The sequence below is a fragment of the Tubulanus polymorphus genome, chromosome 4, assembly GCF_964204645.1.
Source record: "Tubulanus polymorphus chromosome 4, tnTubPoly1.2, whole genome shotgun sequence".
NCBI classification, from domain to species: Eukaryota; Metazoa; Nemertea; class Palaeonemertea; order Tubulaniformes; family Tubulanidae; genus Tubulanus; species Tubulanus polymorphus.
This window is the reverse complement of record NC_134028.1, coordinates 19785924-19805482: the sequence shown is the minus strand read 5'-3', so window position 1 is coordinate 19805482 and position 19559 is coordinate 19785924.

Sequence of the window (19559 nt, the reverse complement as noted above, 5' to 3'; positions counted from 1 at the left end):
ACATATCCCCTCATCTCTTTCCTCGCTCTCTCTCTTATTATGTATTTCAATTAGTTCTGTAAGATCTCCCTAGTGTCCATCATTATGAATAACGATGTATAGTTATCAATATCACGTGGTTGTGAAACATTTTGATAATATCACAATCTCGTACAACATCTCAATAAAATAAAGTTTGTATTGTTTTTAACAAAATATCATCTGTCTCGAGTCGGTATTTTCAGCCTTCAAGTTCAAAATGTTTTCCAAAGAATCGCTTATACCGAGACGGAAGTTAAGGTTGTTGAAGAATCGGTAGAACTATCCAAGGTAAGGAGCGACCGATCAGAGTCATTGTGGGATCTTCATGAGCCAGGAATAATGAAAACAAAAGAAAATAATGTTGATGCGCGCACTAAATGGTGTAAAAGCGGCAAAGGATGTCTCCAAAAATCCTGCTATCAAGCAACCTGTTCCAAAAGAAGATTCGAATCGAATTAATTTCTTAACAAACTTCATCCATACTTGCAACCAGTCTCAACGAACTTTATAACGAATGCATAGCGTTGATGTTCCATCACCGGCTAAAAGGCTCGGACAACAGCCGTTCATTGATTTACTACTGGACTAGTATCCTCATTGGACAGTTTCCTAAAATAGCCCACGTGACCACGATCCTCATTCCTCAATCGACAGTTTTTTTTTTCTGATTAATCAATGGGGAGTGGGGGTAATTTGGATTCGGGGTGATGGGGAGGATGGGGCGATAGGGTTATGACGGACAAGCAATCCCCTCCTCTCGCAGTACGTAAATTGACCTTGAACTCGAGACAGACTGAAGTGTTGTTTGCAGTGCATCGATAAGAGGAGCTAATTAAATCTAAGTTAGTCTGTGATAATTGCGCTGATTGAGAGCCGTACCGCACGTCACTCGTATTAAACGCATCCCTGGCAAGTGAACAATATGTGAATGTCGAGTTCGACAGATGCTCCTCTATTTTGACACATGTGCGCAGAAGTTACACTACTCCTGGGGTAACTACTCCGCGAGTTCCATCAAGTCAAACGCTCCTTCAATAAATGTAATTATTTGATCATTACTCGCGGCTTGTCTCACAGTGTGGTGAAAAGGTTTATTCGAGCGAGCGCACCATTGATCACGTGACCAAGTAGACTGGTCGTCTGTCTAATTCTGCGCCACCTACCTTCGCAGTGAGAATGTAACTGAAGGTAGAGACCGGCAACCAGTCTACAAAAACAAGATGCGAGAAATGGGTTTAAAATCTCTGAAATGTATACCAGTATATACCCATATCTCATCTGTACGCGACAATTTACTAGTTAATGCATTTAGGGGAAGAAAACGAAAATAAAGATTCCCAAAAATACAATGCAATGCAACGCACAATTTTATTTTCGCCTATTTTGATAGGCGAAAATATGTCATGAAAATGTCATGAAAAAGATCAATACAATTTTATTGATGATGAAATATAGCTCGACGCGGTCGCAAGAGACGGAGCAACCTGTTCTTACCGTGGTCTCGAGCGGGGAACCTGTTCTCATTATGTCAGAGACGATCTCACCGCGGTCTCAGAGTCGGGGAGCTTGTTCTCACCGCGGTCTCAGAGTCGGGTTCTCACCGCGGTCTCAGAATCGAGGAACCTGTTCACTGCTCTTACGTGGGGAGCCCGCTCTGACCGTGGTTTCTCTTGAGAACATCTCAAACTCTCATCATGAAATATGAGATTTTGCATCCAGAATAGTCGAGGAATGTGAGATTGTATTTTGTTAGATTGATTTTGTGACGGGTTCAATAGCAGCAGCAGCAACGGCTGCAGCCGAGTCAGTCAGGAGGAGCGGAAATGAGAACCATTGAATTTATGACACGTATCGATTCAATATAAATTGAAAGATGGTTTAAACATTCTTCAAGCGGCGCAAAATAAACAGAAAACATTTAGAAAAATCGAACTCAAAAACAATCTATCATGTATTCTGTGTTTGTGGAATCTAGAATCAAACGTTTCGGACTAATTAATCATTCACTGGTATATCGTGTGTGATATTTCACTGTTTTATGGAACCGAGGAGAAAATCAAGATTTATATATGACAGATCATCTCACAAATAGCACAGCTACCGTTCAGCTACCAGCATCACGCAGCTACGAGACGTCAGCTACGTACCAAGCTCACCACCTACCACCCACTCGTTAGCTACCGGCCAGCCTGACAAAAGCGTCAGAGACTGACTATGGTAACTGAATGCTGTGTCTGGATGACTAGTAGTTGCGTGGTGCTGGTAACTGGCCGTGAGCTGCAAAGCTGCAAAGACTACAATTCCTACGGCTTGAAATAGCAATGAAATTATTACAATATCATGATTAAACTCCGATGAATACAGAGAAGTCTACAGGGGGTGTATAGAGGTTTAAAACGGGTCTATAGGGGGTTTGGAAAGGTCTATATGGTAACACAATAATCAGTTTGTGTTGAGAGAACACAATAGAACCATCGCGTCAATGGGTTAAAAATCATTCTATAAAAACACACAGAAATCAGATGGTTTTTAATATGAACCTTTATCGTCTATTTCTATTCACGATTCTCCCGAAAAGAAGTCGTTTCATTATTTCCTTTTTCATGAAAAACTCGGGAAAATCTGTTCAGATTTACCTCACCATAATAGAGCGAGACTAAGGTGTTTGTGGGGGTGAACAACCCGGCGGTGTTTGTGACGTGTACCACAGTTTCTGACTCAAAAAATTGTTTTAGCAATTAGAATTTTTTTTTGATAAATTACAAAAAACCTAGGAACTCATAGAACATATTCTATACTCGATGAACTGATGGTTCTTCCGAAGATCCTTCTACGGTTTTCCTCTATGGAGGTTCTCCAAAAAACCACTTACGAAAAGGTTCCATGAGGAACCTTCAGATAATCGTAGAGGCCCCTACATATGGTATATTTCTCAATTGCCTAATTTTCTCACAATGAAAAAAAAATTCGAAAAAAATGTTTCGTGACTTTTTCAGTGAATCCCGTAAAAATGCCTATGTAGACAGACTAGTGGTCGTGGCTGGGCTACAGGAGAGAGGTGACACGACCCTGCCTCGGGCATCTTGGATCATTAGTGATGTATATCAGGGATGCTGGGTGCATCAGCTGGATGCAGCCTCAGGGATACATTAACTCTCACAATATGCTCTCAATACACACATATATATCCGATAATCAAACAAAACGATCTCAAAATACAATCATCTGAAGGCGGTAATTACTGACACAGTCAACGGTAATTATAGTCCAGCATTAATTATGCTCGTATTACTATAAGCTTAGATTAGTATTCATACATCGTGTGATCCTAAAACTAAACCGGTGCCGAGAAAAGAAACTCGATTCGACGATTCGCCTTAAGACGCTCGTTTTTGATATGTTGTGGACAGATTTTCTCGATGGGGGGCACGATGCCCCCCACTGAGCTGAAAACTGCTCTACCTAAAAAGACTATTCAGCATCCCTGGTGTTTCGCCGGAACTGTGGGAATCTTTGTGAAATTAGGTTCAATAGAATAATCACTTTAAACTGTAAATGAGTTGTTTAGGGTCCAATATGGAGCAAGTTTTCGGGCAATGGATCGAATTCCATCCAAGACTTTGATTATTTTCTCTTTTCGCCCTCGACGTTTCTATGAGTCGTTTGAGGATGTAATTCAATCCTGCGAAAATCCGTGATTCGAATTAAGATAGAATTCGGATTAAAGCTGTTTTCACGGTTCAATACAATGAAACGACAATTGAAATGCTATTAGTAGCGGATCAGAGACGTTCATTTAATTTGTAAAGATAGAGAGACTTTCTACAAGACGATTTTATTCTACGAGTAGGTTTGAAACAGCTCGTGAATATTCATAATCTATAGAACGATAGCCACACTCAAACGTGGTGAAAGGATAATAAGATAAAAACCCACTATTAACAGATTAAAAATTTAAAAGCAAGAATTTATTTATTCAATCTGAAATAAATATAAGACACGACGTTTCACCCTAGAGATCATCGTCAGGTGTGACACCTGACGATGATCTCTAGGGTGAGATCTTTATCTTATTGTTCATAATCTATATATCTCACAGTTGTTGATTGCAAATACAAATATCTGAATACATATTACATGCATCTATATGTTTGAAAAATGTACATATTCCGCCCATATTAGAAGCAATATATATTCGTAAATACACCGTATAAAGAGAATGCATATTGTTAAACATTATTCAAAAATTGCGTGTCCGTAATAATTGTATAAACGTGTATTCAGTGTATAGTTCATCGCTCGATAGAATAAAAGGGGAGTCATCATTGAAATCCAATGAAATAAGTAAGATATTTCAAAACGCTGTTTCTTAAAATTATGGTAACAAGACTGGACGGTGGAGAATGCGTACCACACACCATCGGACAACCACCATTTCAAAAGGACAGACAATGTGATTTATCTTTAGTTCCATGACAACATATACCAGAAAAAAAGGGAATACATTTAGTACAGTTCTTACAATCATATTATAGCAAGATGTCTTTTTAAACGAATATATACACGCACATATCAAAGCATGTATGTACAAACAGTAGTTAGCATTATCGATCGGCTCTGATTCAATCAGTAATACTTTCGGAATAAGGTCACTAGTTTACTTGACCGCTTGACCATTCCTGATGTCTATTTATCCAATCTGCATATGACCAGCAGTTCGTTACTGGCGGCGTCTGCTCCTCACATTGTTAGTCACTATTCTTCCCGTTTACAGCGCATATCATATTTTCCCATTACATGACATCATCAATCAATCAATAAAAACCCGAGCCGTTCGCTTAGTGAAAGTCTACAAATCACAAAATGTTCATATACAAAAAAAAAACAAGTGAATCGGAAGGAATGTAAAAAGGCTATATTCTATACATCAATACAGTTATACAGCAGAATACAGTAAACTCCTTTTGATTGGAATCTTTTCATCCGAGTGATTGCATCTAAAAACTCGAACAGAAATCTTAGAACAATTTTTCTTTAAGAAAAAAAAAACATTCTCTATCAAAAAGATGCATTTTTTCAATAGAAAATCTATCAAATTCACATTGCCGAACCCCAATCACCTCTCGGACAAAACTGACCGACAGGTGCCAAATAATCGACTTAGATTGCACGGTCCGGTTTTATGAATTCTTAGTGAACGGTTTGGAAATATCTAGCTGTTTTTTGACAGCGTGACTGTTTCGTCGCCTATTGTGAGCCCTGGTGTGATTTTTCAATACGGAATTAGCACGGATTAAAGCTATGATTAGCTACGTTTCGAGCCGCAGTCTGGTCGCCACTCGCAGTCAGACTCTAACCGTTAAAGGCAAACTTGTTTTTAGAAAGCTCAGTTGGAGCCCAGTATGGTAGAAATGTGTGCCCAGTTGGTCTCAGCGGTATAACTAGCGCTAATAATACATTGACATCACAGGGTTACAGCCGTATACAATACAATTACCTTCTAATTCATACCTAATGCTGTGAATTACAATGACACAAAAAAAATTCAACCAGACACAATTATGTGAATAAGCCCTAAACAGAGAGCAGAGCGAGAGGGTTGAAATAATGCACCAACTAGAACTAGAGGAAATGGGGTTTTGGGGATACACACAAGGTTTGAAATGTAAAACTCTGATTCAGGTTTTAGTGAGTTGTGAATTTACAAAATTTCTCTGTTTAAGTTGATTCACACTTCGATGAAACACGTGGATGATTTTTCTCTATACTTAAATCAACTTTAACTGCTTTCACTGCGCCACCTCTAATCTGAATTAGTGAGAGGAGCAAAGTTCCCCCTTGCGAAACCCCCCAGCCTTCGGGGTGCTAGTGGATAAGGACAATGAGAAAAATATGCACCCATTTACCAAAACATGATTTACATAAAAAGATTCCTGCTTGGAACTCGGGATCAGCTGTTCTATTCACTACGGAGTAACAATAGTGGATATACCTGTTTTAATACCGGGCAGTTTTATCAACTCAATCAATCTCACAGATTGTGTCGAGATAAAATGATAATCACCACTATTTCAATCTGTTTTAAATATCGGTGAATGTTCTATGGGTCAAGGATACCGTCATTCTCTTTTGGAGTCAAGGGTGGGTTATGTTGTAATTCGAGAAATTTTTAGATGGATTTAGTAATTATAGACTTGAAGTTTTATGTGACGGATCAATTGTGTTCAGATAAGATTTATGAGTTGTTTGTAATTACCAGATTGAGCGATAGAGGACTCGAGTTTTATGGATTCAACGGTCGCTTTAATTATACAATTTATAATAGATTAAAATTCAAATGCTTTTTGAATTCTAGTCATCGCGAATTCGATGTACTGAATGGAGTATTCATGAGAAAACCACCAGTGACTAGGAAGGACTCACGCCGAAACCCCAAAGCCAGTTAGAACCAGTTTCACCTTTGTTCAACAATACTTGGTTAAATTTTCGAATGAAATTGGTGAATCAGACAAATTTCAGCAAACAGGGAAAATGCCACTGAAAATGGTTGTATTTTTTCTTTGAATTATGTATGTCGATGAGTTATCGGTCGTCAAGGGCAATGCGTTGCTATGTACATAAGGCGGTTGTATTAATTTCTTCTACATTTTTACGGGTAAAGTGTTTGTCGCGTATAAACTGAAACTAAACTAGGTGTTATGACCACCAGGCACACTCTGATTGTTACCACTCATATAGCGATTACTGTGTTTTATCTTAGTTTTACAGATATTGACTTATATTTAGGAACAGACATTAAAACAGTGTGTCGCCCAGGCGATAAAAACAAGCTGCTCAAAACTAAACCACAAAAATACACGCGGACAATAATCATCTTTATTATAGTCATATTGTATTAAATACAGGAGTAAGAGGTTTAATCGCCGGAGTAACAGAAGAGTTATTAATCAGGATTATCTATATTACTGGTTTAAGTAGTTATGCGTACAGACTGTTTGTTGTTTGATAAGGAATAAAAAACGTATTTCTCAACGACTTTTTTGTTATATCGCTTTCAGCTAGTCGCGGGTGGGTTCGAGTCCTGATTTTAAGAATTACAAATAAAGCTTAGATACATAATTGCTGGAAACTTCGCGTGGTTTAAAAAAACGGTATATGAAAACGATGAAGGTTAAAACTTCCTTATTTTACAGGGTTATGGAGGTAGAAAGGCGGTGTAACCTCGATATGTCAAAGTGCAAAAAATGTTGGAAAGTGTATTGGCCTTTTGCAAATATCATTGTTATCATCCAAGAGAGATCGGTATTCTCTTCGGGACCACCGTACCACTTGTATCCAATCTTTTCAATGATATTTCTCGTAAAGAGTTGCGATAATCATTCTTACTTTTTCAATAACTCGGGAAAGCGAAATTGTTGAGCGCAGTAAAATCGGTCTATATTTTCTGCTAGTAGTTCACAGCGCCCGGCGTAAAAAGGCAGAGCATCAAACAGATCTCAATTAGACATGTCAAATATCAGATGCTATTCCGAGATTAATCAGAATTAAATTTGAATAACAAAACAATTTACTCCACAGTTGTTCCGGGATTTGATTATAATAGCGCGGCGCGGCGCGGTGGCGGTGGTACAATGAAGCTCTGAGCTACACTTATGTTTTATTTGACGAACACGTGGCCATATGGCGGGTTGAAGTGGATGCGCATGCGTCATGATTTCCTCGCCCGATGACTGGAAATATCAGGGCAGAGTATGGGAGCACTGGACCCGGGCTCACCCTAAAAGTGTCAGAAAACAATTCTGGACCAACCTTTTAATCGCATACTTCTCAATTCAATGGTCTCAGATAAACTATTTTCAGTGAAGCATGGACTACCGCCGCATCATCACCCGTTTCATAGTCATCGAATGGACACCCTAAATTCTAAGATCAGTGTTCCATTGTGTGTCTGTTTTTCTCTATTGGTGCTAATGTAAATAATATGTTGTTTCGTAAGCAATCTTGTTCTATCCAACTATTTTAGATTTTTAGATTTGATCTCCCGTAGTTTTTATTCTTGACAGTGTATGGATGTATTAAGAATCATTAGGCTAGCTGTTTAGTTTTCTCTATGGTTGCAAATGCAAATACTTTGTTTCAATCGAAATGATAATATAAAATCAACTCTCTATAGTTCAATAATCTATGCATTTTTTTGTTTCTTGCCTGAAAGTGATTTCAAGATGTCTCGAAAATGCTTCTGGGGGGCTTCATTTTTGAAAATCTTCTTGGGGAAACCACTCAGACCCTCTCGTTGTCCTGAGATCATGGGTCCCGATTAACAAATGCTCCCCCTAAGTGAACTCCTAGAGCCATCCGTGAATATGTTACACTGAGTACAGAAATATGTTACACCGAGTCTGAGTACAGAAATATGTTTCACCGAGTTTGAGTACAGAAATATGTCACACCGAGTTTGAGTACAGAAATATGTTACACCGAGTCTGAGTACAGAAATATGTCACACCGAGTCTGAGTACAGAAATATGTTACACCGAGTCTAAAGTACAGAAATATGTTACACCGAGTCTGAGTACAGAAATATGTAACACCGATTCTGAGTACAGAAATATGTTACACCGAGAGTCTGAGTACAGAAATATGTTACACCGAGTCTGAGTACAGAAATATGTCACACCGAGTCTGAGTACAGAAATATGTTACACCGAGTCTGAGTACAGAAAATGTCACACCGAGCCTGAGCACAGAAATATGTTACACCGAGTCTGAATACAGAAATATGTTACACCGAGTTGAATACAGAAATATGTTACACCGAGATTGAGTACAGAGGAATATGATCAGTGGCTACTGATTATCAGGGGACAGTGTTCTTCTGCTCGCAGCAGTCAGCAGCTAATTACAAAGTTTCCATGCTTGGTTACCCGTATATATTGCGCCTATCGCTTTGTGCATATTGTAAATCTTGGCGGAGTTGACCCGCGGAACCAGTCTATTCGACCCGCAGAACCAGTCTATTAGCAATATTCTATACACAAATAGATTAGTTATATTCGATATCTATTCATGACGCGCCGACAACAAAAACGAATCTTCTGTAAAAAGATGCTGCCGACATGAGATGCGCATGCGCGCGGATGTATATTTGAAAAGGTTATCGGTATATTGCATCACGTGATCACGGTGTCGGAAAGCCGTCTGCGGTTTGTGTTTATCATCACGTGATTGAGTGCTACTGACGCAGGCAGGCGGTCAGATTGAGAATCGGTCATGTATAAAATTGAGATTCTCACATTCTGTCACCACAAATAATCTCATTCGATCACAACATGACGAGTATCCCCGATACTTAAGCTGTATCAAAGTGTATCCATACTGTTTATACCGATGAATTTACACCCAGTCAATGAAAGGATATTTTTTATAAGGCCACCTCAGCTTACGTACCTCAGAAGTTCCGAAAATGAAATATTCGTCACGCTAGGTACTTGAAATATTCCAAAAACAATTAGATTAAGATTAAGAAATATATTATGAAAAGTATAGAAATTTCCTTAAAAACCAGCGCGTTTTGACCGATTAAAATAGCATGTTCAATCAACAACGTAATAGTTATCCATATTATTATTAATAGATCTGGATCCAGTTCGACAGTTGTGAGTTAGTGTTAACTCTGAGTTAAAGCTAGTTCATTTTCAATGAGTTATTTCTGAGTTAAATCTGAACTCAGAACTGTGGAACTGGACCCAGGAGTGATTCGGTTAATCTTCAGTAGTGTTTGAGACCATTAGAGAATTTTTAGAGAATCATTGGTTTACATCATATATCAATAGTTTTGACCAGTATATCATTCACGGAACCAAACCCCTCTCCCCTCTTCTCTGCAAACCCTGATAGGAATCATCCGCGGAGGGAGTACGGAGACGGGGACAATTATAACCGTAGTTCATCAGAATGTATGTTTTATGGAGTAATTGATCTGGTATCATCTGTAATACGGTTCTTTAAGGGACGTTGTTCATCAATCTCTATTGAAAACAATATCTCCATCACAGATTCCTGCTGCTGCTTGTTATCTCTGAGTGGCGAGTGTGTGTCAGTACGGGATGATGATATTATCCATCGCCACTCTACTTATTCTTCCCTTTCAGCTGCTTTCTGGGAGTATAATGTAACATCCTAGTACATTGATCTTGCTATACAAAGCTAGGCCCCGTTCTAAATATAGACCAGTTTATACTGAAATGATTAAGTTAAGCCTCGGGTTCGCCTAAACCCCTTATTCTGTAAATTCGCCCTCCGATCACATCTGCATTTCGATTTCCTATTTACAATTAAACCCCCTGTATCGCTCCCTGCAGGTGTTGTGGGTTTGTTGAAAGGGGCACTAAATCATACGAAAAAAAAACAAAAGCCCTTGGGCCCATTCCACGGGTCAGGGTTTGGAAATGAACTATGTACATGTAGTTGCTCGCATGTTAACAATTATTTCAAGCAAGATGTCTTACTTATTCCTTGGAATTCAATGATTACCCAGGGAGAGATGACTGATACGTGGAATAGAGTTATAGGCTGGGGGTAATGATGCCAATTTGGAGCGCATTTGAACTAGACTCTATTCATGATACCTACGCTATATAAATGACATTATCATAGTTATTATCATTACAGGTAATTCTAACTCAATTGAAACCAAACTCAGATCTGCAACGTAATAGGGTACCCGCAGTGCTACAGTAGCATTTGAGGATTCCACGTATGGCAGGCGAGAATCCGCCAGGTTCGCTAGTAGATGGTTGATCGTTCGCGTTCGATTTCTTCTACATTTTAATTCAATCTAAATGGAGCTTTTTCTTAAATGAATCATTTATTTAAGAAAACTATACCGATATCCGATTAGAAGAATGAAAGTTTTGTAGATTTGAAGGGTGCTGTGATAATATATGGATTGAGGAGTCTAAAAATCCAGTTCAAAGTTCAATGAAAATGAACTAATTTTGACAACTGACGACCTACTGATCGTCACACCATCGGTGGGATAGGTGGTTTTGTGGGCACCCCATTGAAATTGGAGACTGGAAATTGCACGAACTGTTAATCCTTGGTCTGCTTACATGATTTGAATCAGGGCTGCTTTTTAAACAAAGATAACCGATTTTCTGCTGCGTGCTCATCGCGACACGAGATATTGTCTGATTTTGAAATATGGAGAAGATCATGTTATTCTACAGCGCACAGCCTCGATACAGGCGAGAGAACATCTTCTGAGTTTATGTAGCAGAACTAAAATGAATATAATGGTGAAACTGTCACAATATTGAATCCTTGTACAGATCAACTCTGACATATGCATTTCACCCGGAGATCTCATACAAATCTAATTCATTACGTGTATCTCTCTGCTGTCTATCCCGCGACACGAGAAAATTAAATTTGAAATGTGAAGTTTATAAAGATGTTTGCATCTGATTTCGATGCGTCGATGAATCTCGAATCAATTCATCATCAATAGAAACTCATTTAGCCTTTAAATACACACGGGGATTTATTTACACTGTAAACTTCAATTCATATTCATTGTATTACTACTGAATGCTGTTTTACAATGAAATAAATATACACTTCGTTTCTAAGATGGCATAAATAACAACACCGTGTATGCTATATTCACATCTCATATTTCTGATCATTAAGCGTTCATAACGTACATACGCAAAATTGTGTTGGTTTTCAATTAGTTAGTTATTAGTATATCATATCAAAAAGTACATTTCTATGATAGGCCTACAACACGATGAAATACAAATGAATGCGAAATGATCTTCACCCTCAATCAAAGAGGTCACAGCATCTCCAATTACGGTAATTATAAAGAATATCTAATTGGCCAGTGCCCCAGTTTCAACTAGCAGATCATGGCAACAGGACATTGGCACCTCATAACTCTTGCATACGTACCTTGTACGCTCATCCTCAGGTAAATCGAGATAATTCATTTACTGCAATATTGAGATTGTCTTGCGTTGAATTTCAACTCCGCTTCGAAATGTGCAAAATTTGAGAGAAGTTGATTCAATTAACCCCCCTCCACTCACCGAGTCGGTCAAATCTACCACCTATAATTGATAATCCTCTTCTAAAACCGTAATCATAACAAGTTTATTTGATTTGTTAGTTACTCTGGGTGTCGGTATAAACTAGATCAAAGATGTTCTGAATAGACTGGTACCCTTGTGAGGACAGGGCGTACCCTCGTGTCCGACCCGGTTTGTGGTTGAGATTATATCGGTTTTTAATTCATGTTTGTCGAACCGTAAAACATTCGATTCAATCGAGTCTAATTTCAAGAAGCTTTTGCAGATTTTTATCAGATCAAAGTCAACTTTTAGCGGGAGTCTTAGAAAAAAATCCACATTCCTCGAACAATAGAGAACGTCACCCGTTAAAATACAGCGCACAAAGACATTGATTTTTATCTAGAAAAATAATTGAAAACGAACGACCCTTGAAATATGTGCCTCAGATATGAAATTACTGCCCCGAGAGACGGTGCCAAATATAGACATATTCATACCTGCAGAAAGTTCTGCTGGATGCTTAATTTGATTCGAGATTTCTGATCCGATGCTATCAGGATTTGACTACAGTGTGTAGGAGGCCGAGAGCAACTTCTCAAACAGAAAATTCAAAACATGAATAGATATACAAGTCATTATCAAAGAAAACTTTCAATATTATAGATCTATGTAATTTATCGGGGTCGGGTGCTTCAGCCTACTGGCTACGTGCCATACTGTGGGTGTCCTTCGGTACCGTGATGGACGACTCTGCACCTCAGCTTGCTGGCTAGCACACTGGATCTCTCGTAAATATATACATATACGTATTTGTTCAAAATGAACGTGTATTTGTATTGTATTATGGCTTATGAAAGATAAATACATACATAATATGGCTAAGTATTTCAATGTCTGAACTCTCAGGCTCCCTCTCAATATTCGTAGATCCCCACACAGACCTTTACCCAGACTCCTTCAGAGCCTTATGTATCTTTGATGGATAGAATATTCGATCATCAACGATTCCCACGATTCTATATTAGATATTTCTATTCTTTCGATGCTCGAAGTCGGGTGATGAGAACGACACTTTCGCTCCTCTCTCAATGAACAATGACACAATTGAGCGAAATCTCCTGAGACCAGTTTGCGACACTTTAATTACAGGTACAGATTGAATTTCACTTGTAGGAAACTACTCTATTGAATAAAGTAGTATTTTGTGAACCATTAAGAAACCATTTAATCTGAATAAGTGAAACTCACCTACGGGCTCGAAAATTACGTACGTAAGTGTAGTGTTTGATATTGTAAATTATAAACTCAACTATAAGAACAATTGTGTCTCTCAAGTTGGAATGTAATCAACAGCGTAGTGAAGTACATTCTTGAGAATATTCTTTGAGTATGTATTTCGGCTTTGCCTTTTTTCAGCACAAACAACAAACACGCTAGACGGCCGAACTCAAAGATTAATACTCAAGAATGCACCTAACTATCACAATATCTAATAATTTTACTAGTATAGTAGACAGTACTCGGTACCGGGGTTAATCACGTTTATCTATTCATTTCAGGAATAAGCTGCAACAATGTGTACAGTATGCAAGATAATACATTTAATGTTGTAATATTCAGAAAAAGCAAGGCTTGTATAAACTGAAACCCTGAAAAAGGAACGCTAAATATACTAAATGTAGTAATTGGCCGATAGAGAATAGATAAATTCAGAGATATTCAAATACATCAGTATGCTAAAAAAATATAGCAGCTTAAAGTGAATAAAAGAGGATAATCAATTACTGAAATTTATTTCGAAAACCTTCGTTTTTCTTGATTTTTGCAACTTTCGGTGTCAACGCTACCGAGTTCCCATATTCTCAAATCGGTGGTGAAATATTTACAGCAGTCTCGACGCGACCGACCAAGTCGCAGTTTTTCCAAAGAACAATCTTGACAGATTTTAACTAAAGAATGAATAAAAACCATTATTGACTGAATGCAGCATGAGCACAATGCGAACTACGACAGATGTAAATTTAAACTCGGGTGTTATCTTAACTCCGTTCAATGTTTAATCCACCGTTTAGTGTTACCCGGATACGACAATATTGTCGCGAATTCCACAAATAATTAACTTTAATAATAAAACGAAGCCTCCAGACAAAAGTGTGCTTATGAAAACATTCTCTAAATTCCATCAATGATGGAACGGAATGACTCTGCCCAGGAAATGTACTATGGTAATAAGGGCCCAGCAGTGAGCTGTATCTGAATAGACCCATCCAGGACCCAATTTGAAAATGTGTACACGTTACAAAATAATTTCCGACCAATGAATAAAGAATTTTACAATTAACAAGTTTTTTATCGTGCCCACATCTCGAGAGAGAGCGCGAGAGACGGAGAGACCTAGCGTCGACATGAAATTTAGTTGCGAACGCGACTGTGAAGACTTTAGAGAGGGACACGAGTCGACAACATCTGTTTATAAAGCCACACACAGCAGCCATTATAAAACTGACCAATCAGCGACGAGCAGCGGCTGTCTGTGATGTGACGAGAGAGCCAGAGACAGTCAGTCATGCACAGTGGATGTAGCCGAATAGACACACGGATACTCCTCGCTCGCTCGCACAGACAGACTCTGTCTCCTCGAACAGTTTTTATTCAATGAGCTCAAAATCAACGGAACTTTAAACCGCGTTTATCTCAAATACTAATAAACGGTGAGTCGAATTAAGATGATTCTGCATTTTTGATATATATTCTAGCTTAAACCAAGCATCACTAAAAAGGGGTTGATTGTAACCCGACTGAGGTCGTTACCACGACGGGGGACGACTCGTGATACAGGAGGGGCAGATACACGACGATTCTCATTTGAAATTTGACTTCGAGATGAAACATGATGATTAACTTTTTTTTCAACTCGTATAGTCGAACCTTGACGATAACCGTTTTATGAATATCGTATAAGAACTATCAATTAATCAACCTATTTTATATGATTGACCACTCATAAATCTGTCATAAATCTGTCACAGTTCCATAGTTCTGGACCGAGTTTTTTTAGTTGGTTAATTATTGATAATTATCTGACTATTTTGGGCTTGTCAAAATCAGTTCGATGTAAAAATTGTTATTATTCAGAGTCTAGCCATCTACGTAATCTTAAGTCACAACAGTGAGACTGGGTTCTGAATTGCTCTGATTGAAAATCTGATTGAAATCTTATTTTCTTATATTTTCTTGTGGCAATCTTCGAATCCTTTATTTTCCAATCATCGCACTCTCACGACTTCAATTACAAACCGTCGTAGCTTAAGAATTAATTCCAATGATCTTTTCGAGCTTCCAAGTGTTTTAAGATTCCAGTCATGACTGTATGACTGTATGATATGGTATATCGAGGTTATGTATTACTAGTTCCAAGACAAAATTCAGATGTTCCGTTATGAGAAAAGTACCTGGCGTTTGGCGGTAGTTTATCTGGAGGGGAAGGCAGTTTGTATATCAAATAACAGAAGAAGAATTCGCGAAGATACAACAACCGTACGCTAAATTAATTCAAATATCGTGATTTATTTTAAGAGAGGGGTGATGCCCTGCTTCTTTTAGGCGCTATCTCAAACTAGCAGTAACATGTCGGACTTCGCACTATTATAAATTGTCACAATATTCTCAGAACATGATTTCATCCCTTCTAGGGAAACGCATCCCATAAACAAGGCTTTTAACAGACGGCATTTTGTCAGTTTAATAGATGAGTGTAATATGCTAAGAGTTACTGTGTGATAGCGCGTGATCAGAGGGTAGCTGCTGCTGCTTCTTCTACTGCTGCTGCGGCTTCTGCTGGTAAAACTCATCTCAGGCTCAGCTATTTATTGATACAATCTCACATAAGTTAATTTCCATAAGCGGATCACGCAATTTTAAACACGCTGCTATCACACTAACGCATATTGCACGGTTAGTAGATGGCTGATTGGAGCTGACTGCGCGCACACTTCGGTTCTCATCTCTCTGGTCTCTCCCCTCCCCCACCTCCCTCTCTCTTCTCCCCCTCGGTGCTTAGGGCTGTGGCCATGGGGGATTAATCAAAGAATGATTGGTTGTGAATCAACACGCCGCAGCAGACTGGTCAGATCAGCTAAAATGGTCGCACCACCACTTCAAAACGGCCAGCCACTTGAGCTCGGCGGTTATGATTATGCTCGACTAGCATCCTGCAGCTAAAATTATGGTTACAGTCAGCTGGGGTAAGGGTTGGATGAGCGAATGTTATGGTAAGGTACATTTTGGGGCTGGGCGAGCAATTTGGACCATAAGGATATCCTTTTTGTTCTAGTCATGCCTAGAAGCTGTATAGCTGTATAGGTGCAGGTTACTGGCTGTTTTGGCCGCTGGCTGTTGGCTGCTGGTTACTGGCTATAGTTACTGGTTACTTGTTACTCATAGGGATTAAACAGCAATGCGGAGTTCTGCAGGAATTAAGTTGGCAATGTGTCACATCACAGAGACCTACTGGTCACCTCCTCACAGATGCCAGACAGATAGTTCAGGGTCCCGTGTGGGAATAGAATAGGGGGAATAGTCTGTATTGTATATAATCAGTCTGCGGTTAGTATAGATCTATACACATTAATCCATTCAGGATTCGATTACAAATTACCTCATCTTACAATCAGTCTGTAAGAAATGTACGTATGGTCGAATGGATCTATTTAGATCCGGGTACAGATGGTTGTTAGATTGTATTAAATCATTTCTGTGTATGATACATACATCGCCAGACCCCGAGTCGGTGAATAGGTAGCGGGCGAGAGAGAAAGATGGGGAGAGGCAGGCCGCGTCGTTTTCTAATGTCAATTTCGTATAACGAGGTTTTCCAAGGCAGGATATCATTCAATTATAATGATATTGGTTTGAATGGATATCCTCGGTATGAATCAGTGCTCACTCAATATCCACATGGACTCAATCATAACTTTGACAGCTTCATTAAGAGAGTCGACTTACAAAATTAGATCATTTTGCTTAAAGGTTTCAGTACAATCTCAACCCATCTAGCCATGAGAGCAAAATATCAGTTCCACAGTTAGATTCAACCCTGGGTCCAGTTTCACAAATTTATCAATTCAGCTAGGAAGTAATGTAAAATCCTTTGGTTAAGGGAGTCACTAAGTGAAAATGAGCCATATATATATAAATATATATATATATATATATATATATATATATATATATATATATATATATATATATATATATATATATATATATATATATATATATATATATATATATATATCAAAATGTATCGTGTATCAAAATTGCAACCCACAGTCACAAGTCGTGGAGGGAAAAGGGGAATTTTATTGCATGTAGTTAAAATGCATTTATTAACACAATTTGATGAATTTTAGGAACATATTGTGCCGTGAGTAACGGGTCGAACCTGTTCTATCTCCGGATGAATTCACATATGGCGCGGTTTGTGGTTCACCTAGTAATCTCTTAATGGTTTCATTCACTAAAACGCGTAGTCGGGCCGAACATATAGCGTTTAAATCATAATCCTCACAGTCCTATTGTTCACCACCCTAGATACCCAGTTATTATTGTGACGTAATCCGATGCGCACTTGCTAGTCTCGTTTTAATTAGCAAATTGTGTGAAATTGAAACTTTTTACAAATAGAATTCGAATGATTGCGTCATTGAAGTGCCCGGTGATAACACTTTGAGTGGGAAGAGAAACCCCTTATGGATATGTGTAGTAATTAGCCTGTGTCCAGTCTAAATCACGCCCGCTCTGACGGTTGAGACCAGCAGCTCGCCGTGATTCTAATAACACCCCTGCATTCACTAATTCCGCCAGCGATGTTTCTTTCAACCGGATTCGTGAAAGGAACCGGTTTTCGCTTTGTTATATCGGTGACAATCACCGCATGTGAATCGCCTTGCTTTCTGCCTCCTCCTGGGAGTTCACTCTACGGGAAACTAACGTCTGACAAAAACGAATCCATTATAAAGTAGCCAGTGTCAGTCGCATACGGTAGAGTGTATAGAGTTGAATAGTAACTTTACTAGATTGTAATTACAGATGAAACGCACTCGCATATCGGGCTCGTATTAGACCCAACCGATTTTATTCCGGCCGCTGCGGTGTTTTGCTTACTGCACTGTTTGAAGTCCAACAAAACAGTTAGTCTTCTTGTTTTAATCTTGGATCGATATTATAAGAAGGTTCTCGCTGGTTTCAGGTATAAACTGCGTGTACAGCCTGAAAAGTTATTCCGAATTCAGAAAAATATGGAGAATATTTATCGTTTATTGTAGTGAAGTGACTTTTGTAAAAGATATGAGTTTGAAATATTGACACCGACCCCGAAAAACCGGTTTGATCAAAATTGACAAAATCGACTCGTTTATCCGTTGACGGATGAGCCCAAAAACAGCTCAGAATAATTCAAAGTATAAATCCAACCGTAAACAAAACACTCTGACTGTATTTTGTTTCCCTGGTATTTGCCTCGGATGATAAAGTACCACCAGATTTTATTGTCGCAGGCGATGAATTTTCGCGCAGATAAAGAAACCATGATTTTTAAAATCTGTTTTATTCATTCTTTCTCGGCGACGCTTCAGCGCCTTAATGGCCGCAAATCTGTTCGTTCAACATCACATAAAACCGGTTTTCTATTTTTCCACATTTTGCGAACAGCTTTTTCATTTACTAATAAATTCCGCCTTCTCAAATAAAACGAAACTTTATGTTTTTCTAAGGAACAGACGGTCGATGACAAACAGAAAGCACAAAGCAAAAAAACTCCACAGAAATAGGTTGTGACTTATGTTGATCGTTTGGAAGGCTTTAGGATATTTCCAACTCAGATATTCTCTTTAACTCTTTGAACAACACTCGCCGTAGTGATATCTAATTAGATATGTGTACAAGTTGTTACAAAATAGAGAAAAAGTGTTCAATATTTACGATAAGTGATGGAATGCGAGCCAATCGGTTTGTTGATGTAAAGGAGAGCATTTGATCCAATTCATATTTTCTATAAATATTGGGATTCGAGCCCATCGGGCTATCTATATTCGGCTCGCTGGAAGTTTGTTGATTTTAAGAACGCGTTTGATAGCGGGTTCTGTTCGCTAAAACGATACGAGACAAATCAAAATATTTCCTTTTAATTTCATATGATATAAACTTCCCCGATCTGATTTTATCCGAAAATCAATCTGTCACTGCTTTTATTTTTATCTCGCAGTGATTTAATTTCGCTGACGTCACACAATCCGGTGTGGCGTGTCACGTGACCGCTGTTCACGATTATTTGTGATAATAAAACGATAGAGAATTTCAATTTTATCGGGATTAATTTTGCGCGTAGTTTTACGTTACAGCCGGAGTGAGTTGTTTGGTGTAAAAATAGATGGCTACATGAGATTACTGCACGCGGGAGGG